The sequence below is a fragment of the Gorilla gorilla genome, chromosome 14, assembly GCF_029281585.2.
Source record: "Gorilla gorilla gorilla isolate KB3781 chromosome 14, NHGRI_mGorGor1-v2.1_pri, whole genome shotgun sequence".
NCBI classification, from domain to species: domain Eukaryota; kingdom Metazoa; phylum Chordata; class Mammalia; order Primates; family Hominidae; genus Gorilla; species Gorilla gorilla.
The window spans coordinates 126,195,877-126,223,599 of record NC_073238.2 but is presented as its reverse complement, the minus strand read 5'-3'; the positions used below and the strand labels follow the sequence as shown (position 1 = coordinate 126,223,599).

The 27,723-nt window shown below is 51.0% G+C and overlaps 1 protein-coding gene across 3 annotated transcripts in view; it reads right to left on the bottom strand.

The window, feature by feature from the left end:
• The window catches only part of LOC101129018 (collagen, type I, alpha 1b-like), a 719,603-nt gene that overhangs the window by 643,209 nt on the left and 48,671 nt on the right, over positions 1-27,723 (bottom strand). The gene's annotated exons all lie outside the window — the stretch shown is intronic.

Genomic DNA, 27,723 nt, shown 5'->3' with positions numbered 1-27,723 from the left:
CAATCCAACCACACGGTAGGGCTTCAAAAATATTTAAAGAGCAAATTCAGAGACAATGAGATGGGACAGTGGGCTTGTGGACATCTTGTTGCGTGGTGTCTTTGCCAGGACATTGTTACCCACAAACATAACACACGTGCCCGCTCCTGCACATGCTCCCCGGCGAGGTCAGCCCCTGCCTTCTTCTTTGTCAGCGGGATTTGTATTCTGAAGTGGGAGCCCCATGAACATGCCACCATCTCTGTCCCCACCAGACCCCAACACAGAAAATAAATGCCTACTGGCAATACACATGCTCCATCCCCCCAACACTGGGATCTTTGAAACATCAGGTTTTTTTCCCCAAGATTTCAATTAACATGCTTACCTATCACTTATCAGCTGACCATGAAAATAGCCCGCAGCCTAGTAACAAGGCAGGTGGTAAACTGATGGGATAATAGTTCAGGGAAAAATACCCCATTAGCCCTGTCGGACTGCTCATGGCAAGCAGCCCCTTTCACCCTGCGGCCGTGAATAGCTCTCCAGCCAGCCGGGTACTGCCTGCTCGGGAACGGTTGGATGCCTCCCCTGAGACAAAGCCCTTCTCAGGCCCACAGACAGCCCCCAGCCAGGGCCAGGCAGAGCAGTTTCAAAGTAACAACTATGGAAGCAGAGACATGCTGCGGGGGGTGAGGAGGGCAGAAAGGCCACCAAAGCAACGCCCTGGGGAGCCGGGTGAGCAGATCTCAGGTCTGCTTGCTCATGGGAAGGTGGCCATGAGCAGGAAGAGCAGGAGCTTCTGCTGAGCTGCTGGAGACGAGGAATATGTGTCCGCAGTGCAGCTGCCGCCTGTGTGTCCATTTCCGCACAGCAGGTGTCACATGAAGCTCATGCATTTGGCAAACGTCTCCTGGGTGTGCTCCACACTCCAGGCACCAGCTCCTGAGCACCAGGAGTCGGAGGGCAGCTTCTGATCACCACTGCTCCTGGTCTCATGTCTGGACAAAACACAGAGTATCTCCCAAACAATTCCTTTGCCCAGACCTGGGCAGCCATCGTGCACAAGGCCTCTTAGGCCGGGCACGGGCCCTGCGGGCCTCCTACTCTCAGCAGCTGAACAAGGACCACTGCAGTCAGGTGCTAGCCAGCCCTCCCCCACCGACAGCCTCAACAAGACACTGCCCGTCCTCCTCTACACCCGCCCCAAGCCTGTTCACTTCCTACCTCCAGATTTCCCAGCAGAAGTAATCCCTTCCTTCTGTCAACCCTTCTAGCTTCAAATATCTATAGACGTGTGACCTTTGCAACTTGATCCTAAGCTCCCAGAGCAGGAGGTGGGTTTATGGCTTCTCTGTGCCTCACACAGAAGCATTCATGGGAAATGTGTCTAACGGTCCACATGTCCATGGGGTCGGGGGCTGAATATTTAATTATCCCGGACTCCGTGGATCGTGAATGCCTGTGAAGTCATTGAGCCCTTAGCAGCTGGGTTGGGCTTTGCACTGGGTAGGGCTGCACAGTCTAATAGGGTGACCACTTGACCCACATGGCCAGGAGCACGTGTGTGTGGCCAGGCCACGTGTGCAATATACTTATATGGAGAAAAGAGAACATAAAATAACTCAGGAGTTTCTTCATCGGTGACATACGGCCTGCAGGTGGCCCAGTGCTGTGACATTCTTCATGTGGAGACCTACTATGTGCTGGGCACATTGCATGCAACATAACAAAGCTTCCTGAAGAGACGCAGAAAGCCAAGAGCTGAGCAAGTCCTATGCACACCTGGGACCTGCTCCGGGAGACCACACCCCAAGCCTTCCCCAGGCCAGTGCCCCAAGCCTTTCCCGGGCCACTCCTGTCAGGGCTCAGAGAGGAAGCAGGACCCCAGCAGCTGTGCCCAGAGCAGAGCAGGTCCTCCCATTAGTCTCCCGGGGCTGCTGTCACAAAGGCCACAGGCCAGGTGGCTCGCAGCAACAGACGTGTGTTCCCTCCCAGTTCTGGACAAAGAAGGCCAACATCCAGGTGGGCTGGCTTCTTCTGGGGTGCAAGGGAGACTCTGGTCCCTTCCTCTCCCCAGCTCCAGGGGCCCCACGTGCTCCTCATCTTCCCTGTGTTTCTGTGGACACAATCCACCTCCTAATGCTCCCTGAGTAACAGACCTGTGGGTGTCTCCAGCCCCCTTTCATCCTCTCCGTAGCAGTCACCAAAACCCACCTTTCTTCAGCTCCTTCACCCACTACTCTGGGCTTCCCCCCTGGAAGCTTCTCCTGAAAATAAAGTCCCAAAGCAATGCACTCCTGCCGAGTCACACACCCCCTGCACTGAGCGAGGTGCATAGCGGCTGAGCCTGGCCCCAGGAGCTGCAGACTCACACCTGCTCAGCCAGCTCCTTGCCCCAAGGTCCACACACAGCCCCCGACCCAACTCTCATGATGGTGGGGGCATGTGTCCCTCCCCTCTTACAGGCTTAGAGAAGGTCTGTGATGGGTGCGAACTTGTGCAGCCTGGCCCAGGGTTCCAGGATGGTGTCTCCATAGGGAAAGGCCAGCGTGCCAGGGAGCAGCGTGGTGGATGAAGGCCATGCTGGATGATAGCAACCTCTACGTCATCATGCTGGCCTTTGTTTAGGAAGTCTACTCTCCACTTCTGGCCTTCAATGTGCATTGAATGGTTACCGTCTTTTCCCTAACAAGGACATAAGGGTTCAGGTGCTACCCATCTGAAATGACCTCCTCACTCCCCTGTTACATATCAGGCAGTGATAACCCAAGGGTCTGAGTCTAGATCCTAAATCTTATGATTTCCTAGTGCCAATCCATTACTAATTAATTGCTAAGATTTATTGCCCAATTTCAAGGGGATCTTAGCAGGCACAGCTCTTGGAGTATCTTATTTACTTCTCCTACAACACCCTGCCATGGGTAACAGGAAGGTGAGTCTGTGGCAAGTCATGACATTTGGATGTGGCTCCTCATGGGCATGGTTCTGGGGAACCCAAGCTGAGAGCTGGCCTCCAGCACCAGCATCACCACCCCGCCCTGGCCGAGGTAGGAGTCACTGTTGCAACCTAAGAGCCAGTGATGTGCTGCCAGCCCCAGTGCCACAGGAAACACAAAGCATTACAGATTTCTGATTAAAATCTTGTACATTTTCTGTAACATTTGATTGACACAAAAAGAAGGACTAATGTGGCCAGGCACGGTGGCTCACATCTGCAATCCCAGCACTTTGGGAGGCTGAGGCGGGTGGATCACTTGAGGTCAGGAGTTCAAGACCAGCCTGGCCAACATGGTGAAACCCCATCTTTACTAAAAATATAAAAATTAGCCGGGCATGGTGGCAGGCGCCTGTAATCTCAGCTACTTGGGAGGCTGAGGCAGGAGAACTGCTTGAACCTGGGAGGCAAAAGGTTGCAGTTAGCCAAGATCCCACCACTGCATTCCAGCCTGGGCGGCAAGAGCGAAATTCTGTCTCAGAAAAAAAAAAAAAATTACTAACCGCCTAACTGCAGGAGATTTTAGAAAGGGTATTTCAAGTTTTTAGAAATGAAGTCCCGGTTTATAATAAGCATTTTACAGAACTCAAATTTCCACACATCTAAACAAAAGGAAAAATGCAAAATAGTTCCTCATGGAAGCACTCAAGTCGTGCTGATCTGGGCACAGAAAGTCAAGGTTTGAAATATGCAAAGATTTAATTATGACACGAGATAACTGACATCCTGGGAGAGGTCCTTTGGAAAGTTTCTCTCTTCAGCTGTAATTGCTTCGGGCTGGTATAAAACGGCTGCCCTGGAAAGTGTTCATAAAATAGAACCCATAGCTACTCACTCCCACCGGGACAGATTCTAATTTGTTTCCAAGCCTGCACCTGAAACTCCGTGCAGACAAAGCTTCAAAAGCAACCTGAGAACGTTGCTACCAACAGTCACCATCTCTATTTCCAGACACCACTCGGGGATGCTGAAGCGTAATCCTAAATGATGATGTGACTTCATATTTTAATAACTGACCATGATGTTTACTCTGGTTCCTCCTGGGGTTTCAGCACCAGCAACGTCCCCAGTGGGTGTTTGCTCAGCTGGGAAGGGCCTCCAGATCTGCCTTACAATGAGCCAAGCCGGCCCTCTCCTGCGACCGTGTTTACAGACGCTATCACTCATCCCCACCTAGCTGGCCGGCGCCCACCCTCACCACATGCGCATGTTCCCCGGCAGCTGGGCAACGGGGGCCGTCTGTGAGTGAAGCCAGCTCCTTTCTCCCCAGGGTGCAGTTCACACAGTCCCTGTGAACCTCATCCCGGGAGAGCCCCCCCGGAAGACTTTCCTACATCCACTTCCTGCCGTCTGGGCTTCTCTCCCTGGCGGTCCCATTCTAATCCAAAGGTACTTTCAGAGAATGCTTTCTCCTCCTGGTTGAGTCTCATAAACCAGGCTGTAAAAGGCCGAGGAAGGAATGGGGAGCCAGAAGAAGGAGGGGGCAAAATACCAGAAAGGTGCCCACAGGATGGGAGCAGGATGCTGTGCTGCCGGACAGGGCAGCAGGACGGACACCGCCCGGAATGGCCACCACCGTCACTGTCTTCACTTCTGACGACAAGCACCAACTGCCCCTGCTGACATGTTATTACATCATTTTGTGCAAATCCTCTAAAAGTGATGCATCTGAGTAATCTCTTTATCAAACACAAGTCAGTCGCCTCCTTTTCCCATGGTGCAGGCTCTGCCCACACCAGCCTGTTGGTTTGGAAGGAGAAGAGCAGAGGTGCTCCTGGCCTTCAAAAGGGGTTGGGGGGCCTCCTAGGAGGCTTCTCAGATGTCAGCCCCTGCAATGAGGTTTCGCTGCTGTTTCACAGACAGGGGTCTGGTCTCCTGATGGGAGCACCGGACCTCAGAAGCTCCAAACTGGGCACGTGTGGCTCACCCTGCCCACCCAGGGTACCCCCAGCATCTCCCTGAGCCTCACGTGCTGCCGCGTGTGCAGGGTAAGGGACACACATGGGGACATGGGGACATGGGGACACGGCGCCCTGGCCTGCAGGTCTGTAGCCACCCTTCCTAGTTCCCATCTCCACCAGGCTTCTCTGCACCATGAGCAATTTCTTCAAATGCCAGCAGATTCTCCCTTCAGCTAGACGCAATTCCCCTCTAACCCCGTCACTTATGTTTTGATTGAAGTCGTGTTTCTAGTTGCTGGAAGCTCTGCCTGGTTCTTCTTCAAAGCTTCCCGTACCTTCTTCCCAGTGGTATTCATGGACCTCTGTTTCAGTTTCCTCTCGGGAAGCTTTGGGTCTTGTTGCCTCTCTCTGGGCTCTGTTACGTGACGATCCTGCATCCTCCTCCTATTTGACGCACCTGACAAGAGTTCCCCTCAGAGCTGAAAATGGGCAATCTCTGCGTCAGGACATGGAAGACTTGGCAGAAAATTTAGAAGCCACTAGTTTACCCAGCACTTCTGGAATTTCTCAGAAATGAAGAGAACCGGCACGCCAGCTTCCTCAGCAAATTCTGGGTGAGTTGGTTCCTCTTGGGCTTCACATCTGGGGAGGATGAGCTCCTCTTCAGCAGGATTCGATCTGCGGGAAACCTGTGAGGTGCGGCCTCCAGGCATGTGTAGGGCCTGAGTCTGCAGGGCCTCAGAGGGGGATGCCCCGTCCTGGGACAGCCTGGGTGACTTCTCTTCCGGGGGTCCGCAGGCTGTGCTGGCAGCACGGTCCAGCCAGGGCAGGAGCGGAGCTGGGGCTGGAATCCAAACGCCACCATCCTCTCCTGCGGTCCAGCCTCCTGGCCACCAAGCACCAGTGCAGAGATGATTTCTAGAATGTGCTTTTACCAAGAATGGAACTTTTAGCAAGGATCCTGGCTTTATGTTGGGGGGAAAGTGACATTGCTTTCAATATTCCACTTGTTTATTTGGGGAGGATCAAAACACAGGTCTCTGGGTGACTGAGACCATGAGACCTACAATGCCGCCTGCCCCACCCTGGCTGCCAAAATACCACTTCTTTATAGACCACTCCGATTTTCATTTTCTTCTTCGTCTCAGAGCCCTTGGAGATTTCTCCTACTTTCTTGCGAATTGAACTACCCACTTAAAATGTCTGCTGCATTTTGTGCAATATTTCTCCTTGTTTAGTAACGGGTTTGGGGCTCTCTAATACATCACATGGTCAAATACAGAGGTTCCCAGCTACACAGTTGCTAAAATCCTTTCACATTCCCAAGTCTAGGGTTCTTCACATTTCTTCTCTAACAGCTTAACTGGAATGTAACTCACATACCATTAATTCTCTCATTAAAAGTGTACAATTTAATGGTTTTTAAATATATTCACAGGTATGTGCAACCTTCACCACAGTGCATTTTCGAACATTTCCATCACCACAAAGAGGAATTCTGTGCCTTCAGCTGTCACCCTCTAGCCCGCTTCTGCCCTTGCCCTCAGGTTCAAAGCCATCACTAATCTGTCTTATAGATTTTTGTCTCTATGGATTTCTCCATTCTGGATTTTCTTTTTCTTTTTTGAGACAGAGTCTTGCTCTGTCACACAGGCTACAGTGCAGAGGCACAATCTCGGCTCACTGCAACCTCCACCTCCCGGGTTCAAGTGATTCTCCTGCCTCAACCTTCTGAGTAGCTGAGATTTACAGGCACACATCACCATGCCCGGCTAATTTTTATATTTTTAGTAGAGACAAGGTTTCGCCATGTTGGCCAGCCTGGTCTTGAACTCCTGACCTGAAGTGATCTGCCTGCCTCAGCCTCCTAAGGTGTTGGGATTACAGGCACGAGCCACCATGCCCGGCCTGGAAATTCTATAGAAACAGAATCATATACTAGGTAGTGTTTTGTGACTCACATCTTTCACTTACTATATAACGTTTTCAAGCTTCCTCCATGCAGCCTGTACCAGCACTTTATTCCTTTTTGAGGCCAAATAGCGTTCCACCACGTGGAACACACGTTGTCTACCCATCCTCAGGAGGTGGACACTCGGGTTGTTCTCGTCTTTCGGCAACTGAGTGATGCGGCTGTGAACATTTATGCACATGCTGATGTGTGGACGTGCATTTTTATTTCTCTTGAGTTTCCAGTTCACATGTGCCTAGGGATGGACTTGCTGGTCCTATGGTAACTCCATGTTGAATCATTTGAAGAACGGCCACTTAGTTCTATGTGATTTTAGTCTATTTCCATTTACTTTTTATAAAAAACAAAAAAACCTGTATGTAGAATTTGCTAAATTTTTCTCATTGTACACCATTATCCCTGCATTTAAAAAATAATGACAAGTATATCACTACTGAAAAAAAATACGCACATAGAAAAAAGTCTTAAAAGATGGCCCACAAAAGCAGTTATCACCAGGAAAAATGAATTTTTATTTTTGTGTTTTACCTCATATGTGTAGTCTAAATTTTTAATAATGAAAATAAATAACATTTGTCATAAGGAAATAAATTAAGAATGCAGAAGATAACTTTCCAGAAAATGGCAGGCAAGTGAGGTTTTGTTTTGTTTCAGGTTTTGTTTTTCTTAATCAGAATCTAAAATAAATCCTTCTGTAAGACAATTCGAATGGCGCACACAGAGCCTCCCTCTCTGAAATGGAAGTGGTCTCAGTTAGTTGGGAATTGCAACCCAGCCTGAGGCCTAAGAGACATACACACTCCCATGGAACCAAAAATGGGCAATCTCTATGTCAGGAAATAGAATACGAGAGAAATTTCTAGAAGCAGCTGGTTTTTCCAACACTTCCTGAACTTTTCAAAGATGAAGACAGCTAGCACATCAGCTTCCTGGTGAATCGTGCTCTGAAATGTCAGTCAATCTTCCTGCCCTTTGGCTCGCCCTGGCAGGTGGATGTCCAGCTTCTCCCATGGCCCCTTTCTAGGGAATGTGGTCCCATTGGCCAGGTGTGTCAGGTGCTTGAGCCCAGAGCCTGGCTGTCACCCAACCCCAGCCACCCCAGGTGCACCTGTGAACCTCAAGCCCAGACCCCAGCAAGTCTCACACAGCCAGGGCTGGAAAAAAAGATCCTATGTATGAGTCCATGCCCACATTGCTGTAAAGAAACACCTGAGACTGGGTCATTGAAAAGAGGTTCAATCGGCTCTCGGTTCCACAGGGCGTACAGGAGGCATGGTTGGGGAGGCCTCAAGAAACTTTCAATCATGGCGGGAGGCGAAGGGGAAACTGGCAGGTCCTACGTGGCCGGAGCAAGAGGAATAGAGTGAAGGGGGAGGTGCCGTACACTTTTAAACAACCAGATCTCCTGAGAAATCACTCACTATCACCAGAACAGCAAGGGTGAAATCTGGCCCCAGGATCCCATCACCTCCCACCAGGTCCTGCCCCCAACACCGGAATCACAGCTCTGAGATTTGGGAGGGGACACAGAGCCAAACCACATGACCCAGGAGCAGGAGTCCCAGACTCAACAACCCCAGAAGGGAAGATTGCTTCTTATCTTAGAGGAATGCCCCACCACCACCACCGAACGGAAGAAAAGAAAGCATCCATCTGGGTTTTAATGTAACTTTAGGAAAAAATAGCAGAGGTACAAAGATTTTCTTTCCCCTAAAATAACAAAAAAACAAAAAACACTCTGAAAATCTGAAATAGTAAAGCAAGAGGCAGGAGGAACGAGCATTTGAATTTTTTTGGTGTGGTTATATTATCCCTAAAATAACCCTCCAGTTCCAGGACTATTTCAGGGTTTGATTTGACCTTCAAATTAGGCAGCTAGTTTTCTTATTTCAGGGAGATGAGGCAGGGTGTCACTAAGCCTCTCTTCTTTGTGAAGCTAATCTGATGCCTGGGAGAGGCCTCCTAGGTGAGCAGGCCCCTGGCACCAGGAAGCGGCCATGCTCCTGGAATTCCTGGAATTCCTGTCCATAGCCCTGGCTGCTAGGCCACCATGCCCAGGCCTGCCAGCAGCATCCGTGCCTTCTCACGCTCTGCAAAGGTGAATGCCACCTGATAGCCACTGGGCCAGGTGCAGGGGCCTCAGGAAAGGCCTTGGCAGTCCCACCTTCTCTCTGTGTCCACATTCCGTGAAGCCTTGGTTCAAGGCGGTCCACTTCCTGGCGAATCTGCTCTTTATTCATGTAAAGATACCCCAGTCAGTTCATCTTCACACAAGCAGATTCATCTGTCCACTAAGACGGGGCCCCACCAAACCTCCAGCCAGCTCATCATCACCCAAGCAATTCATCTGTCCACTAAGACAAGGGCCCTCCAAGCCCGTGGGAGGCCTACAGGGCTGGCTCGGCCCTTTCTTAGCTCCTCTCCCTCCTCACTCTTCTGCAGAGCTCACCATGACTTCTTGCTCTTACAGCTCAGGTAGTATCTGTTTAAACTTCAAAATATTGATGGCAGAGGCATTGCTGCTTCCATCCTAGAGATGCAGGAGCAAGATGGACGATCAGGACACTTCCCAGGGTGATCCAGGAATCACGAGTGTGGCTGGGACTTAAGCACAGCTCTACCTAAAGCCTGCACATCCAGTCACCTCGCCGCCCTCCCAGCCCCCAGCAGCACAGCTCGGCCCACCCTGGGCCACTCTCAGCCCAGAGCTTCTGGAATCAGTGTCAACCCAGTAAATAAGATGACAACACGTTAATGGAATCAGTGCCACCCACAAGCTTCTGCTGGAACAAGTGGAAAAGAGGCGTGAAACTGTTTCATGAGCAATAAATACAATCCAGAGACGGTCCCTATTTCTAAGGCAAAGCGGCAAAGCATGGGAATTATAGGGATTGCACCCAGGGCCCTCTGCTACCTCCGTCAGCACCATCCCTCCCCTGTCTCCTGGGGTCCTCTCCACCCTATGGAGAGTCACCCCGACAGCATCCCTGGTGTGGATGCAATGTGGCTCTGCAGTTATATTAACAAATGTTGGCTGGGAGTGGTGGCTCACACCTGTAATCCCAGCACTTTGAGATGCTGAGGCGGGCAGATCACAAGGTCAGGAGTTCGAGACCAGCCTGACCAACATGGTGAAACCCTGTCTCTACTAAAAATACAAAAATTAGCTGGGCGTGGTGGCACGCGTCTGTAATCCCAGCTACTCAGGAGGCTGAGGCAGGAAAATCACTTGAACCCAGGAGGCGGAGGTTGCAGTGAGCTGAGATCGCACCACTGTACTCCAGCCTGTGCAACAGAGCGAGACTCCGTGTCAAAAAAATAAATAAAAATAAATAAAAATGTCATCGCCCTCAGGCAGAACCACGCTGAACAAAGCCCTGTAAAGCCTCCCCTGTTCCTGCAATAAATCCTGCACAGATGGAGCCCGAGGTGTTGCCGGAAGCAGAGGAACCTGAGTGCTGAGCCCCCAGCGTGGGGCCCCTCCCCGGTCCCTCAGCAGCAGCTCCGCGTCCCACGCCTGCACTGCAGTGGCCTCCTGCACAAGCGAGGGTGCCAGCAGAGTTGGGATTGCAAGGCAGGCAAGTTGGGGGAGCTTTCAGAGTCAGGCCTCCCCAAGGAGCCTGGGGACCAGAGCTGCCCATATCAGCACACAGGACCACAGCCTTCTCTGGCACCTCAGCCAAGCCTCAAATCCTAGACAGGACTCCCTTCTCTGGATCCACCTGCCCAGCAGCACATTTATTTTAAGAGGGATTTTACTGACATCTGGTGGCAAGACAAGAAACCTCACTCTTTAGAAATACCAGATCCAGGGATTTAATCAGCCTCCATCAGAGACCATGATCTCTAGAATGAAAAGGAAGCCAAGAGAAGAAATGCAGGGTTCCAGGACACTCACAGCTCCCGCCTCCCTAACAGGCACCAAGAAAGTGGGTGAAGCCAGAACTCACTTGTATCCCCTGACACACCTGCGTCCCAGTCTGGCAGCAACGTCACTTCCATCCACGACAACGAACACCTTTAAAAAACTCCCCAGCCTGGGACAGTGACTCCCTGGAGCCTTGTTCCTGAGCACTCAGGGTTTCCTGACCCCTCACTGGGGCTGCAGCTTCCCTCTGGCGGAGGGGGACCTCGACACTCCCCGAATTGGCCCCCGTCCCATAGCAGGAGGTCTCCTACCAGCCCCACATCAAAGTCGCAGGGAACAAGCACAGGTGACCTTGTGGTCCAAGTGTGAATGGATAGAGCCTTGTTTCACCCCACGATAACATCAAGATGCAAACACTGGTGTGATTATAAGAAATTTTCATACCCCCATAGCTTATCAATGAAACACTTTAAAAACATGACCAGGCCTCAGTACCAAGTGCAAATCGACACTCACTAATTAGAATCTCCCCTAAAAAAGACTAGGTCTTGTCTGGACAAAAGGGTAAAAAGTTGGACTTCCAGGCCGGGCGTGGTGGCTCACACCTGTAATCCCAGTACTTTGGGAGGCCAAGGCAGACGGATCACTTGAGGTCAGAAGTTTAAGACGAGCTTGGCTGACACTGTGAAACCCCATCTCTACTAAAAAGTACAAAAAAAATTAGCCAGGCATGGTGGTGGGTGCCCGTAATCCCAGCTACTCTGGAGGCCGAGGCAGGAAAATCAATTACTTGAACCTGGGAGGTGGAAGTTGCCGTCAGCCGAGACTGCGCCACCGCCCTCCAGCCTGGGCAACAGAGCAAGACTCTGCCTCAAAAAAAAAAAAAAAAAAAAAAGTTGGACTTCCAGTCCAAAGTGAAGGACTTACTTTTCATTGACAAATGGGACAATACAAACAGTATGCAGTCTGAACACAGCCATTCACACCCACTTAGACACACTCCTAGAAAATGGGCCCAATGTGAACAGCTGTGCTTGGCTGGGGCTGTTGTAGGTAATCACATTCTTCATGTACTTTCTACATGTGTACTTTTTCCAGGTTGGCACAGCCCCCTGGCCTCCGCTTCATGCCTGCCTGGCCCCGTCTCATTGCAGCAGGCAGAAATCCTGGTGGAAAGCCCCTGCTCTCAGTCCCTGCCCTGCCCGCATGCGGCCTGCAGTGGGCTCAGCACTGGAAGCTCCTTGGGGTTCCCAAAGTGACTGGAAGCCCTGCAGCAGTGAGTCCTGCCTGATTCTCCCCACGTCCCTCAGGTCTGCCCAGTCTGCAGACAAAGGGCAGTTTGACCTGTTCCACTTCTGCCGCTGCCCATCCAGTGACTATGGAGGGCTGTGCCAAGTCTGCACCCCCACGTGCACAGCACGTACACAGACATCGGCACCTGCACTCTTGGGGGCAGGAAAGGCATCTCCATGCAAACTGCTCATGGGAAAACACCTGCCTGTCCGCAGCCCTGCTTCCTGACCAGATGCTGATCCAGAAGAGCCAGGCCTCCTTCCTGCCCACCCCAAGACTCACCCCCAACCCTGGATCTTCCCTACCCAACACTCTCTTCCCAGAATGCCATGGGCCACCTTCCAGGAGCTCATTCTCTGCAGGGAGGATCGCTAGAAAATAAATGCATCGTCACAGGTCTCCTGGATGAGCCTTAGACCAGGGTCTGCATCCCAGCTCCTGCGAGACCTAATGTTGGAGTGGGACAGTGGGAACCCACAAAGCCAACAGCCCTAGGAATGCCTCCCTTCCCATTCCCAACAGGGAGACACACAGGAGCACATGGAAAATTGTTTGCCAACCTCCTTGCAAAGTGTAGCAGATACAAGTATCAGAGCCGCAGTATCTGAAATCGGTGGGATGCACTGATTTTCTTTCTCCGTCGTAACTGAAAAATCACATATTCCACTGACCCACATTTGCGCAAATAGCACGAAACTTCATCTCACCCATCAAAGGTCACTTGGTCCTCTCCAGACTTCAAGGTGGTCGCTGGAACTCATCTCCTTCTCCCAGGAGGCTATCCAGGCTTCAGAATCTTCCACGTTGTCCTTCCAGTTGTCTACAGCCAGTCCTGAGCTGGCCCGGGTCTTCCACTGGCGTTTGCCCCGGGATGCCCCTCACCCTTGCTGACAGCCCTCACCCCATCCCTGCCTAAGGCCAGTGGTCGGTGCCTATGCCCCTTAGCCTATCTCGGAATCCTTGGTTCTGTGGCCCATGTGGCTCTTCCACAACCCCCTTGGGGCTCCAGAATCCTGTGTGTCAAGGCAGGTCAGCAGCTGCCCTGGGGACTTCTTTGGTCACCATCCTTCACTGCCCCTCCAGGGCTGGGCCACTGTGGGCTTCTCGGTGAGGCTGCACCCACCCCAGGAGACCGGACCCTTCTCTGCAGCCCTGAGCCCTTACCCAGGGCCTCCATGGGTTCACTCCGCCTGGGCTCAAGCCAAGACCGGACCCTTCTCTGCAGCCCTGAGCCCTTACCCAGGGCCTCCATGGGCTTACTCCATCTGGGCTTGGGCCAATCCCCTCCTGTCACCTTTCTCCTTCCAGGCCCTCTTTGATCTTTGTTGGAGCCAGGGAGTCACCAGGGATTCCCTAAGCTGTAGTCAGGGTGTGATTCTGTCCTGGACCCACATTCTCTGACCTTCCGCAGGCAAAGCCACGTCCATAGAATTCTTTCCAAATCTTTTCTCTCTCAAACTCTGGCTTTTGAAAATCAGATGTTTTTAGATATCAGTCTTTAGATATTGCCTGTGCAGCAGCATTTAATGACCACAGTTTAAAATTTAACAGTGAACAGTGATCTCTTTGCTGTGAGCTAGACTCACCTGAGAATCACGTAGACTGGGATGAGGAAATGGAGGCACCCTGAGAGCAAAGCGCAAAGAAGTGCCTGTGCTCAGGGGCCCACGAGGGCTCTGCCGCTGCACTCGCATGGTCCCGAGGGTAAACGCCTCTAACCTGTGCGCGCCAGGCACCTCCCTCACCTTATGCTGTGCCAGCCGTGCCCCCAGGGCCAAATGCCTGTGACTGGAGGAATGGAGTCTCCAGGGAGCAGAGCAAGAATGACTGGGGTGTGGGGCACGCCAGCTGGCATCTGAGGAGCAGACTCTGCTGCCAGAGGCTTCCAGCACCACAGGGACATCGTACCCATGTACAGACAGGGTCTGGAACATGCAGAGATGCATAGATACGTAGACATGGATCTGACACGCATGTGGATCTATAGATGCAGAGACAGGCCAGGACCTGGTCCGTGTACACGCGGTATTGATTCATGTGCGCCCCACACTCCCCTCTGAACTCCTCACTGTGATTTGGGGTGAGTGGGAGGGAAGTGATTGGCCAGTGCACCCTAGCAGGCACATGCGTCCTCTGCTCCAGTCAGCACAGATACTGGGTGGGGGGCTTCACCCGCTTCTGGACAAACCGTGGCATCCAACACTGACTGATGTCCGCACCAGGCTTCTCTGGGTAGACCGGAAGCGATGCGGTTTGGGGACAGTGAGGGAGGTGATGACAAGCTTCTGCCATCATTCTCAGGGGACACCTCATCTGAGCCACAGAACCCAGAAAATGACTGCAGGGACTCACCTTTCAATCCCCCCAGGGATGGTGCATTACAAGTACCATGACAGGTGCTCAGGAGAGAGGCAGATTCTGGCCCCATGTGGATGGAGTGGGCGCTTAGGGCCCCTGTTGGGAACACTTGTTTGGGCACCTTCTGGAAGCCTAGGAGTGACCCAGGAAGAAATCCCACCTACTTCATCCCGAAGGAAGTCCCATGAATGGGGACTTTCACAGACCCCATGGGTATTGAGAGATCACATTTGCAGATCCAAACCTCCAGTTCTGTAAAATTTAGTAGAGTTTTTGTTTCAGCAACTTTTTTTGCCATAGAAACCATAAAAATTCAAAAGTCATTTTTCAAATATTTCAGATGACAGAGTTCACATACTCTTAAGAGCAGTATATTTATTATTTTATATGTGACCTTCGATGAAAGGACAAGAAAATGTGCTTTGGAGTGAGTGAAGGGTGGGGATTAGCCGCATGTGTGAGGAGATATGTATATTTTCTCACCAAAGATGTGAAATTAAACTTCTCCTAAACTGTAAAAAGGGACTGAAGAAAAGGCAGGAGAATCAAATCTGGGTGTTCCAGCTGGAGTCAAACAGGTGGACGGACGCAGGCTCTTGGCCAGGAGCCATGGTTCAAGGCTCACGGTGCGGGGTTGTGTTCAATCCACCAGGCCCTGTCCTGACCTTGGGCAAGTTGCTTCCCCTCTCTGAGTCCTGCTTCCCTGACTGTAAAAATGAGATCAGCCCCCATTGCTCCACTGTTGCTTGTCTCAAGCACTGAGACAGACAGGCGGCCTGTGCTTTGCACGGGGGCCAGCACGAGTGGGCCTTAAATAAACGGACACTACGCCGCCGGCAGCACGCTGTGACGGGCAGGAAGCTTGCTGGCTGCAAGGGCGGAGGCAACGTCTCCATGGATTCCCAAACGTCACCGAAGCAGAGCCCAAGTCGCAGGCGACACCCCTCAGTGTTCCACGAGGCTTCACCAACCCCCTGGAGCAGGAATCCTACATTCGGGTGGCACAGAATGAAGGCAGCCAACCTGTTCCAGTCCCAATCTGCTCACAACTGGCCCTGCTACTGTCTTCCCCACTTAAAGGAGGGAGAAACTGAGGCTCAAATGGCAGAACTGGAATCAGAATAAGAAGCCAGTTCTAGTCTCCTTGTGGGGATGCCTGCCATAACCAGGTGTGGGCCAGTGGTCAGGACGAGCCTGGAAGGAGGTGTCCTGGTTTCTGGCTCCTTCAAGAGGTGAGCGTCAGAAGAGCCGAGCCCCGGACCTCACGGGACCTCTGACTGGCCATGCAGCTGGGGGAAGTGGCCCTTGCTCTAAGCATCAGTGCCCTCCTTAACAGCAGCAGCCCTGGCTCAGAGGCAGCTGGGGTACCCAAAAGACCAAGCTCTGGGATCCCCTCCTAATCTCTTACCTCTAAAGAAACCATAAACCGGCGAGGCACAGTGGCTCACGCCTGTAATCCCAGCACTTTGGGAGGCTGAAGCGGGTGGATCACGAGGTCAGGAGTTCAAGACCAGCCTAACCAATATGATAAAACCCTGTCTCTACTAAAAAAAAAAAATACAAAAATTAGCCAGGCATGGTGGCGTGTGCCTGTAATCCTAGCCACTCTGGAGGCTGAGGCAGGAGAATCACTTGTATGCTCATTTCAGACAATATAGTGGGAGGAGTCACACCAGCAGTGGGTAGAAGATGGATTTGCACCCAGGCAGCCGGGCTTCAAAGTCCTCAGGGAAGATGAGGTTTCTATCCATAGGACATCAACTCAGAAAGTTGGGAGCTTTGATTTAACACACTGCCACACACTAGGGGTGGACAGCAGCCCTAGCTGGACTTTCCGTCCACCCAGCCAGCAGAGCCTTAGGCAATGGGCTTGATGGACAACGGGGTCAAGGGTGGACAGCGGACTAAACGAAAGGGGAAACATCGAGGCCTTCACTGCTCTTCCTCCTCCTCAAAAGCCCTTCCCAAGAGACGTCATCTGTAATAGTGCACAAACACGCTATTTAATTTTTAAAAGAGAGAAAAAAGTAAAGCCTCTCAAAATGGAAAACAGACATACACATAGAACAGTGGGAGGCCCGGCCAGCCCGTTAGAAAGCACGAGTGCATCTCGCAGGCACTGTGGTCACTCGCCTTCACCTGCACCTCGCAGCCCACACCAGCCACGGGATGGCCAGCACTTCAGTGCTTCATTAAATGATTAAGTGCTTTACACGCGAATGCACCTCTGGAGTAGGGACGCTGCCGGATCTGTGCACACTGCAAACACAATAAGCCTGAAGCAGATAACAGCCAGGAACACCCAACAGAGCACAGTTGGTGGTATCTGAACTGGAACTTCCAAGAAGAGCAGAAAATGGCTCAGCATGCCCATGGATTTGGACCGGCCCACAGCCGGGCCAGTGAGGGTCCTGGGAACATGAGTCCCCCTCCTGGCTGGCAGCACCAAGCTCTGGGTCTCTGAGCACCTGGGCCAAGAAGTGATGCGGAGGCTGCTCATGTGGTTGTGGTGGGACCCCCACAGCACCCCAAAGGGAGCCAAGGAGGACCTGGGCACAGAGTAGCTGTCTCAGCCACACACAGGCCACAGAGAAAATGCCACAGGGTCCCAGGATCCAGAGACCCCGCCTGTGCTCCCAAGCGTGCCTCCCCATCATGTCTGCCACTGCATGCCCACCACACAGGCCCTCTGCACACCCTTGACTCCTCTCCCACCTCAACTCTTCCAATGTCTTACCTGCTTCCTTCCTTCCCACGCCACCCCTGGTCCAGACGTTGGTCCCAGCCACCACCCATCACTTCCTACTACGCGTCCTCCCTACCCCCGTGGGGCCCACCACTCACTTGTTCATCATCCACACTGCAGGCAAAGCAATGCCTACAACATAGACCATGTCCCATCTCTCTCATGCTCGTGCTCTCTCTCTCTCTCACACACACACACACACACACACACACACATACACACATTGCTTATCAACTGTGTCCCTATGGTCATAGGATCAAGTCTAGACCCCATCACTTGGTCCACAGCTTGGTCTTTGTGTCTCTCCAGCCTCACACCAGGCCACTGCCCTCTCCCTTTCCTGCAGCCACCTAGGACACCTGCTGGGAAAGGTCTGACCTGCCCCAGCCCTCATGGGGGCCACTGTCCTTAACATAGGATGTCCCCGTCCCACAGCCAGCCTCATGCCCGCCCCTAACCAGTACTCACAGAGCAAACCATGGAGCTCCTGTCAGGCACTGGCTGGACCCTCCCTCCCCCAGCAATGTCCCCTGAACGGCCTTGCAGTGGTTCTCCTGTTGGGACATCTCATATTCTAGCTCCTGTTCAGCACCCCAGGGCAGGCGCCCGCTCACCCCACTTACAACACACATTCCAGCCACGTCCCTGGAGGAGAAAGACGGTATTATCACTCAGTAAGTGTTTACTGCATGAAAGGAGGAAGGAGGAAAGGATCATACTTCAAGCAAGGCCCTTTCCTCTTGAGAGGGCACTGATACTGTTCCTGACCACATTGGGTCCAGTCTGAGCTAGAAAGGACATAGAGCATGATACTCCCCGTGTGAGAAAAGAGAAGCACACGTGTGTTTATGTGCATGCATGTGTGTTGCCCATCTGTATCCACATCTAGATCTGCATCTACGCTCAAGTCTTCATTCAGACATGTTGGAAGGATTTCGAATAAGTCACAAGGATTAGTTAGCCCTGGGGAAGGAGTACATATGAGGAATTAGGTTGGGGAAAGACTTTTAGTTCTCATGTTTCATTACTTGCAACTATTCTGTGTTTTAAAAGCGTGATGTTTAACTGGAAATCCTTGCCGGAGAAATTAGGCAAGAGAAAAAAATAAAAGGCATCCAAGTAGGAAAAGAAAAGTCAAACTAACTCTCTTTGCTGATGATGAGATTCTATGCCTAGTAAACCCTAAAGATGCTACCAAAGGCTCCTGGAACTAATAAACAACTACAGTGAAGTTTAAGGATACAAAATCAATGTACAAAAATCAGCAGCATTTCTGTACACCAGTAACATTCAAGCTGAGAGCCAAATCAAGAATGCAATCCCATTTACAATAGCCACACACAAAAATACAATGCCTAGGAATACATCTAATCAAGGAGGTGAAAGATCTCTACAAGGAGAAACACAAAACACTGCTAAAAGCAATTATAGATGACACACACAAATGAAAAAAATTCCCATGCTCATGGACCAAAAGAATCAATGTCATTAATATGGCTATACTGCCCAGTGCAATCTGCAGATTCAATGCTTCCTATCAAGCTACAAATCTCATTTTTCAAAGAATTAGGAAAAATTATTCTAAAATTTATATGGAACCAAAAAAAAGCCTGAACAGCCAAAGCAATTCTAAGCAAAAAGAACAAAGCTGGAAACATCACATTATCACAAACTATGCTATAAGGCTACAGTAAACAAAACAGCATGGTACTGGTACAAAAACAGATATATCGACCAATAGAACAGAACAGAGAACCCTGAAATAAAGCTGCACACCTACAGCCATATCATCTTTGACAAAGTCAACAAAAATAAGCAATGAGAAAAGGGAACCCCATTCAATAAATGGTGCCGGGCTAGCTGGCTAGCCATATGCAGAAGAATGAAACTGAATCTCTACCTTTTACCATATAGAAAAATTGACTCAAAATGAATTAAAGATTTAAATGTAAGACCTCAAACCATAAGAATCCTAGAGGAAAACCTAGGAAACACCATTCTGGATCTCAACCTTGGGAAAGAATTTATGACTAAGTCCTCAAAGCAACTGCAACAAAAACAAAAATTGTTAAGTGGGACCTAATTAAACTAGAAAGCTTCGGCACAGCAAAAGAAACTATCAACAGAGTAAATAGACAACCTACAGAGTGGGAGAAAATATTCACAAACTATGCATCCAACAAAGCTCTAATATCTAGAATCTATAAGGAACTTAAACAATTGAACAAGCAAAAAACAAATAACTGCATTAAAAAATGGGGAAAAGACATGAATAGACACTTCCTAAAAGATGACATATGAGGTAGGTGGACTCCTTGAGGTCAGGAGTTTGAGGTAATTCTGGCCAACATAGTGAAACCCTGTCTCTACTAAAATACAAAAGAAAATTAGCTGGGCAAGGTGGCGGGTGCCTGTAATCCCAGCTACTCGGGAGACTGAGGCAGGAGAATCACTTGAGCCTGGGAGGCAGAGGTTGCCTTGAGCCAAGATCGCGCCATTGCACTCCAGCCTGGGTGACAGAGTGAGACTCCATCTCAAAAAAAAAAAAAAAAAAGACATACATGCAGCCAACAAACAAATGAAAAAATGCTCAACATCATATCACTAATCATTAGAGAAATGCAAATCAAAACCACAATGAGATACCATCTCACTCCAGTCAGAATGGCTATTATTAAAAAGTAAAAAGTAAATAAAAAATAAAAAATAAGCGCTAAAGAGGCTGTGGAGAAAGGGAATGCTTATACATTGTTGATGGGAATGTAAATTAGTTCAGCCACTGTGGAAAGCAGTTTGGAGGTTTCTGAAATAACTTAAAACAGAATGACCATTCAACCCAGCAATTCCATTACTGGGTATATATCCAAAAGAAAATAAATCGTTCTACCAAAAAGACATATGCACATGTGTATTCACTGCAGCCCTATTAACAGTAGCAAAGATATGGAATCAACTTCAGTGCCCATCAACAGTAGACTGAATAAAGAAAACGTGGCACATATACACCACGGAATACTGTGCGGCCATAAGAAAAGAATGAAATCATGTCCTTTGCAGCAATATAAATGCAGCTGGGGGCCATCATCCTAAGAGGAGAACAGGAACAGAAAACCAAATGCCACATGTTCTCACTTGTAATAGGGAGCTGAATGATGGGCACTCATGGTCATAAAGATGGCAACAGCAGACACTGGGGACCACTAAATGGGGGAGGGAAGGTCTGGAACACTAGTTATTGTGTGCTCTGCCTAGTGCTTGGGTGACAGGTGACAGGATCGTCTTGTAAACCTCAGTATCACACAATGTACCCAGGTAACAAACCTGTACAGATGCCTCCTGAATCCAAAACAAAAGTTAAAGTTATTAAAAATAAGTAAATAAAGAAAAACATGCTTTTACAGGGACAAGACAATCTAGATAAAACTTCTCTCATTTGAGCGTATATATTCATACATTAAAGCCTGGTTAAAATACACACACCCCACATACACCATTCACCATTACCGGGCCTTGAATACTAGGAAAATCTAGAGGCAGCAGAGATAAGATAACAAATAAATTCACTAAAAATCATTAAAACCACAGTTTTTACAAGTCGACTGGACAGGTGAATATTTTGCCTGCACACCAGCAGCTAAATTATTGTATTTTACCAATCAGAGAAAAATGCGGCCACATTTCAGACAACAGTAAATCTGCCAGAATTACTTTCAAGTTTCTTCCTTCCTAAAAAATTTTATCTAAAATCTAATCTTTTCTGATAATTTTACTGGTAAAGTCTCTACAAGGTTTTAAGTTGTAATAAACTGAAAAATGTGAGATTAAGAAGTAGGAATTATAACTCTTAAAATGTCCATGACATTTAGTCTCAAATATGACACAAGCAAAACAGTTTTGTTGAGCATGATGGTGGGACGCAGAATATTCCTAAGACCACGTATCCAGCCTCTGTCTAGAAAGTCGGTGCTGTGTTGGGCTGGAGGAGAGACTCAGCTTGGTCCTTGGCAAGCCGGCATGCAGTTCCAGAGGGGCCCATGTGTGTCCTTAGACATGGGACAGTTTTGAAATAAAGTAAATAACCTGATCAGTCCTGCTCTGTCCCTAGATCATTTTACAGAGCAAGTTACAAATCTGAATAAATATACATATAAGCATATAACTAAATAAATTTATAATTCTAAATAAAGTGTAAGGCTTTAAGTTAGGAAAGCAAAGAAATGTTTGGGGTGAAATTCACCTAGGTGCAGAATAGAAATAGAGGGAGAAATTCAAAGAGAGGCAGACAGAAATAAAACTCTGGGAGGGGAATATTCCAAAAGGCTTGAGGGGTCTGACGAAGAGCAGCCCCTGCATAAGACATGCCAAAAAGTTGGCGAGCTGGAGGAGGGCAGAGAGCTGCTGGCTATGAAGGAGACTCCATGTGCAAAAACTTCTCGAGGCTCTTCCACTGGGAGGACATGGGTGCAAAGTGCAGCCAGTGTGGAAGAAAATGACACACAGCCGTGTCCATCTAGCCATCCCTAACTACAAGGGTTCAGCCTCGCTCATTTAAATATCTATCCACTTCAATTCAGTTTTGGTAAACAAAAGGCTAAAAGCATCACCTTACCGATACACTGGGAAGCAATGAAGAAGGAAAAATTCGAGACTCTGTAACAATTAGTTTTCTTTGTTTGTTTGTTTGTTTGCTTTTTTCTCTTAAATTGAGATGGAGTCTCGCTCTGTTGCCCAAGCTGGAGTGCAGTGGCACGATCTTGGCTCACTGCAACCTCCACCGCCTGGGTTCAAGTGATTCTCCTGCCTCAGCCTCCCAAGTAGCTGGGACTACAGGTACCCGCCACTGTGTCTGGCTAATTCTTTTTATATTTTAGTAGAGACGGGGTTTCAGCATGTTGGCCACGCTGGTCTTGAACTCCTAACCTATCCACCCGCCTTGGCCTCCCAAAGTGCTGGGATTACAGGCATGAGCCACTACGCCTGGACTATAATAATTAGCTTAGTTTGCACATTCTAAAAACACAGAAGAAAGCAGAATTTAATCATTTTATTCCACATTCTTCAAAATGACAGCAAGTAAACAGACTGTATTGCAGAGCCTGGGCCATGTAGCATAAGTGGTCTTAGCTCTTTCAGGGCTTCAAAGCTGTAATGGGCAGGATCATAAAGGAATCCAGACAGTTCCCAAAGGTGGCATCAGTCTAGGAAAGTCAGGAGAAAATGTCACATGAAAGAAAGATGCAGGCTGCTTCCTCCGGCCAAGCAGGCACTCTTTTGAAGAGACCCTACCCCAGAAGGGGTCCTCCCGCCAGGTGAGGAAGCCGCTTATAAATAAATAGCTATTTATTTGGCCCCAGCCTCAGTAGCTCCCAGGAGCACACAGCAATGCTCAAAGATGCCCTGCAATGCTCTGGTGAAGCCATTCGTTCTGATGATGGCCACGTTTCTCCCAGAACGCTGCGGCTTCTCAGTTTGAGTTGTGCTGCTGTCCTTCCACCTGGAATTTGATTCAAAGTGTAGACACAACACAGGCTCAACCAGAACTTTTCTAGACTAGATTTCACAGACTCCAAATTCTCGAAGATGCCGCATTGTGCTTACCTGATTGACATCTCTAGGCTGGCAGAGAAGACGGGGGTGTGGAAAGGCAAGGAACAAGCCCGGGAGCGAACCCCTCAGACAAGAGTCAGAAAGCAGCCCGTCCTCTGTCCACACCTGGAGTCTGTATCCTGCTCCAAACAGAGAGTGTGCCCCTCCCATCAGTGTCCAGCCCATGCCACTGGCTCCGAGGTGCTTGGGACAGAACTTTGATACCCACTTTCTAGGTGGGAAAACTGAGCCCAGGTATGTGAACTGCAATTGATATCGGGGCAATTTTAGTGTGCAAGGCAAGCAGGCTTCCCCATTCCATCCCAGTCCAATGTGTGCCTTTTAAAAATGCTGGTGAAAGCCACATATACAATTGACCACATTCACCAGGTGTAGGGTCACAGTCCCCTTGTGCTAACCGCTTCTTACTGGGCGGCAGTCCTCCAGCACTGACCGGAAGAGGTGGGGCCGGCCTGCCCTCCCCCTCCTCCCCCAACCCTCCCCTTCCAGCTGTTGTGCAGGGCCTGGTGGGGAGCGAGTCCCCAGCCTCTGTGCCCTGACTCACTGGGGCACCGGCGCAGAACCTCTGCTCTGCAGCTCCTTGGGAATGTACCTGCTTCACCACTCAGGACACACCTGCAGCCTTGGGGGGCTCCTTTATCTGAGAGGAAGCCCTTTCCAGGGCAGGGTTTCCTCTAAAGAGCCTACGCTCAGCCCAGAGGAAACAGCCTGTGTCTTTCTTTGATGTGACATTTTCCCCCGGCTTTCCTCCTCTGGGTGTCACTACCTTCTCTGACAATGATGTGATGCATGCTTGATGCTTCCTCTCCTCCACTATTGCTCAAGGTCCACAGTTTACCAGTCCCAGGCAAGCGTGCAGGAGGACCAAGTCCAGGTTCTGAGCACCCAGGAACAGCGCTCGCCCACCCAGGCACTTGGCTTACCCAGGCACAGTGCTCACCCCCACAGACACAGTGCTCGCCCACACATAGTCCTCACCCAGGCACAGTACTCACCCAGACATAGTGCTTGCCCGCCCAGGCACAGTACTCACCCAGGCACAGCGCTCACCCAGGCACAGTGCTTACCCAGGCACAGTGCTCACCCAGGCACAGTACTCACCTAGGCACAGTGCTCACCCAGGCACAGCGCTCACCCAGGCACAGTGCTCACTCAGGCACAGTACTCACCCAGGCACAGTACTCACCCAGGCACAGTACTCACCCAGACATAGTGCTTGCCCTCCCAGGCACAGTGCTAACCCAGGCACAGCGCTCACCCAGGCACAGTGCTTACCCAGGCACAGTGCTCACCCAGGCACAGTACTCACCTAGGCACAGTGCTCACCCAGGCACAGCGCTCACCCAGGCACAGTGCTCACTCAGGCACAGTACTCACCCAGGCACAGTACTCACCCAGGCACAGTACTCACCCAGACATAGTGCTTGCCCGCCCAGGCACAGTACTCACCCAGGCACAGCACTCACCCAGGCACAATACACACCCAGGCACAGTGCTCACTCAGGCACAGTACTCACCCAGGCACAGTACTCACCCAGACATAGTGCTTGCCCGCCCAGGCACAGTACTCACCCAGGCACAGCACTCACCCAGGCACAGTGCTTACCCAGGCACAGTGCTCACCCAGGCACAGTACTCACCTAGGCACAGTGCTCACCCAGGCACAGTGCTCACCTAGGCACAGTGCTCACCCAGGCACAGTGCTCACCCAGGCACAGTGCTCACTCAGGCACAGTACTCACCCAGGCACAGTACTCACCCAGGCACAGTACTCACCCAGACATAGTGCTTGCCCACCCAGGCACAGTACTCACCCAGGCACAGCACTCACCCAGGCACAATACACACCCAGGCACAGTGCTCACTCAGGCACAGTACTCACCCAGGCACAGTACTCACCCAGACATAGTGCTTGCCCGCCCAGGCACAGTACTCACCCAGGCACAGCGCTCACCCAGGCACAGTGCTTACCCAGGCACAGTGCTCACCCAGGCACAGTACTCACCTAGGCACAGTGCTCACCCATGTAGGTACAGTGTTCACCTGCCCAAGCACAGTGCTTGCCTGCCCAGGCACAGTGCTCACCCAGGCACAGTACTTGCCCAGGCACGGTGCTTGCCTCCCCAGGCACAGTGCTCACCCACCTAGGCAGTGCTCGCCAGGCCCGTGCCAGGCTCCACAATGCCGCTCAGCGCTGTGTTCTTCAGAACTGATTCCACGACCACGTGCCCCATCAATCGCCAGTGCCTTCTTGGCATTGCCTTCCTCAAAGGTGTTTGCGTGTTCCTTTTTAAAAAAGCGAGGAGCTACCTGGAGAGACCTGCCTGGTGAGCCTCAAAGCACACATTCTTAGAAGGATGACAATAACTCATCCTAGCTCTTCATCTCTGCCGTGGTGAAGGGCGTGAGACAAACGCAGCACCGGCTTCGTGGCTCAGTGAGTCGGCCACAGCAGCCCACCGGGACATTCCAGCATCTCCTCACTAGATGGCGACGACCTCACAAGTTCCTAATCCATTGAGCCAGCACCTGTCCCAAGGCCAGCAATTGCTTCCAGCAGTTTCTTTAGGAAAAATATCCTGAGCAGTGCCTTGCCTTGTGGCTGAAACCATTCCTGCACCGGTCCTCACAGGAGAGGCCGAAGCTTGAGCCTGAGCTCGGGGCACGCTGACCAGAGGGGCCTCACCCTGCCTGGCCCTGAGCTGCGGTTCACACTCCTGCATTATCTGCCAAGCAGAGGGAAAGGCGCAACTGCAAACCGCCTTCACTTGCAACGCAGGAAAGCAAATCTGCTACAGGCAGGAGCCCCCAGATCCCTCACCGGGACCCACCCCACCCTGAGCAGCATGGGCCTCAGGAGGCAACCAGGCCCTGAGACAAGGCCTTACAGCAACACCAGTCCAGTGTGGCCAGCAACCAGGTCTCCTCCCTAATACGGAACCCCATCTCATAAGTCAGCTTTATTATGTCCCTCCTCCTCCTCGCCCCTTTCCCCTTCTCTCTTCACTCTGTCTTCCCGCTTTCTTCCCTCTTGCCCACTCTCTCTTCTCCCTCTCTCCTGCTCTTCCTCTCCTTCTCCCTCTTTCCCCTTCTCCCCCTCTCTCCCTCCTCCTCTTTCCCTCTCCCTCCCCCCTCTGTCTCTCTCCCTCCCCCTTTCCTTCTTTCTCTGTCTCCTCCTCTCCACTCCTCTCCTTCTTCCCCTCTTCTTTCCCTCTTCCCCCTTCTCTCTCTCCCTCTCTTCCTCTCCTTCTCCCTCTCTCTCTCCTTCCCCCTTTCCTTCTCTCTCCCTCCTTCTCTCTTCCCCTCTCCCCGCTCTCTCCTGCTCTTCCTCTCTTCTCCTTCCCCCTCCCTACCCTTCTCTCTTCCTCTCCCTCTCTTCTCTCCCTTCTCCTCTTCCCCTCTCCCCCACTCCCTGCCGCTCTTTCCCTCTCTCTCTCTCCCCTTCTCTCTTCCCCTCTCCCCCTCTCTCTCTCCCTCTTCCCCTCTCCCCCTCTCCTTCTCTCTCTCCCCTTCTCTTTCTCTCTCTCCCTCCTCCTCCCCTCTCTCTCTCACACACACCCCTCCTCCACTCCTCCTTTCCCTCTAAAGCCTTCATGAGTTATTTCACAAGGAACACAAGGTGAAAACAGAAAACATGCTCTTCCCTTTTTCTTGTTCCCTGTAACGTTTTTGTCAATCACTTCTTATATGAACCTAAGCTTTTTTACCCGTGAAATTTGAAAATCTTATTTTTTTGCGCCACATATGTGCACAGGATGTGTAAATCTGGACTATAAAATATAAATAACTTTTACAGTTTGTTGATAACTTTCAGTATCAAGTAAATAACATGAATCCCAGGAGGTCACGCCTCCAAAGGTTCCCTGCATCTGCAGCCTCAGGCTGGCTGCGGCCCTGGCATTTCCACCTGTGTCCTTCCTAGTTCCTATTGGATCCCTGAAATCCCACTCCTCCCATTCGGGACCCTCATGGGATTCACTGGCCATTCTGGGTCTTCACAGGGGAAACTGAGAAAGGGGCCGCAGCCTAAATCGAGTCTGTTCATTACAGCTTTATCCACAGAAGCAAAACACACCCACACTCCCAGGAAGGAGGCAGCAAAGGACAGCTGCCAACAGCGGAACACGGAGGCTGGCCCAGCGCGGTGTCACCCATGAACCAATGGGGCCAACAGGTGCCTTGCCCCTCCTGGGAGGCGCACCCACATCCTGTACAGACTTTCCATCCAGACCTCCCCCTGTGGCCCAGTCAACACAGGGAGGGTCTTCGCTGTGCAGACCCCAGCAAGGCAGACACACGGCCTCCGTGGAGCCGGCTTCCCGTTCTCTGTGCACCTGGTACAGCCGGGTTTCCCTATGCACCAGGTACTGCAAGTCGCCTAGAGGCAGCTCTGGCTGTGCCAATGGGGAGTCAAGAACTAGCGAGGGAGACTAAAGGGTGCTAACCGCCCCCAACCCTGAGGTTCTGAGATTTCATAGGTTCTCAATGCTGGGTGCTAGGAAGACAGGCACCAAAAAAGACCCTCCACATTTAAAGGCCATTCAGGATCCTGGATCCCAGGTACCAGAGTCAAATGCAGGAGCCAGAAAATCCCCGCTGACTGTGTCTTACACAGACCTCAGGCCCTACACTAAACAGGAACGCTTAGAAAGAGATGCCGGCAACCTGTAGTCCTGAAAGCGTCCCAGGTGACCAGCACCACCGGCCCCTCAGAGCAGCCTGGGCAAAGGCAGGCGCTGGGGCCAGGCCTGGAACCTGGGGCAGGAACCTTCCTCGTGGGAAGGTTGGGTGGGGTGGGACAAGCTCAGGACTGGCTGCTATCAGTCCTAGTTACTGAGTGATTTCAGTGGGCTCTGGGGAATTGGGGCTGCCCCTAAGTGTCTGATACCTGTCCTGGAGTGACCATGGCAGGGGGACGGTGGCCACTGCAGTGTGAGCCATGTGAGTGCCCAGAGGAGGAGATGGTGGGGCGTGGGCTCCAGACTGTGGGTTTGCATGCAA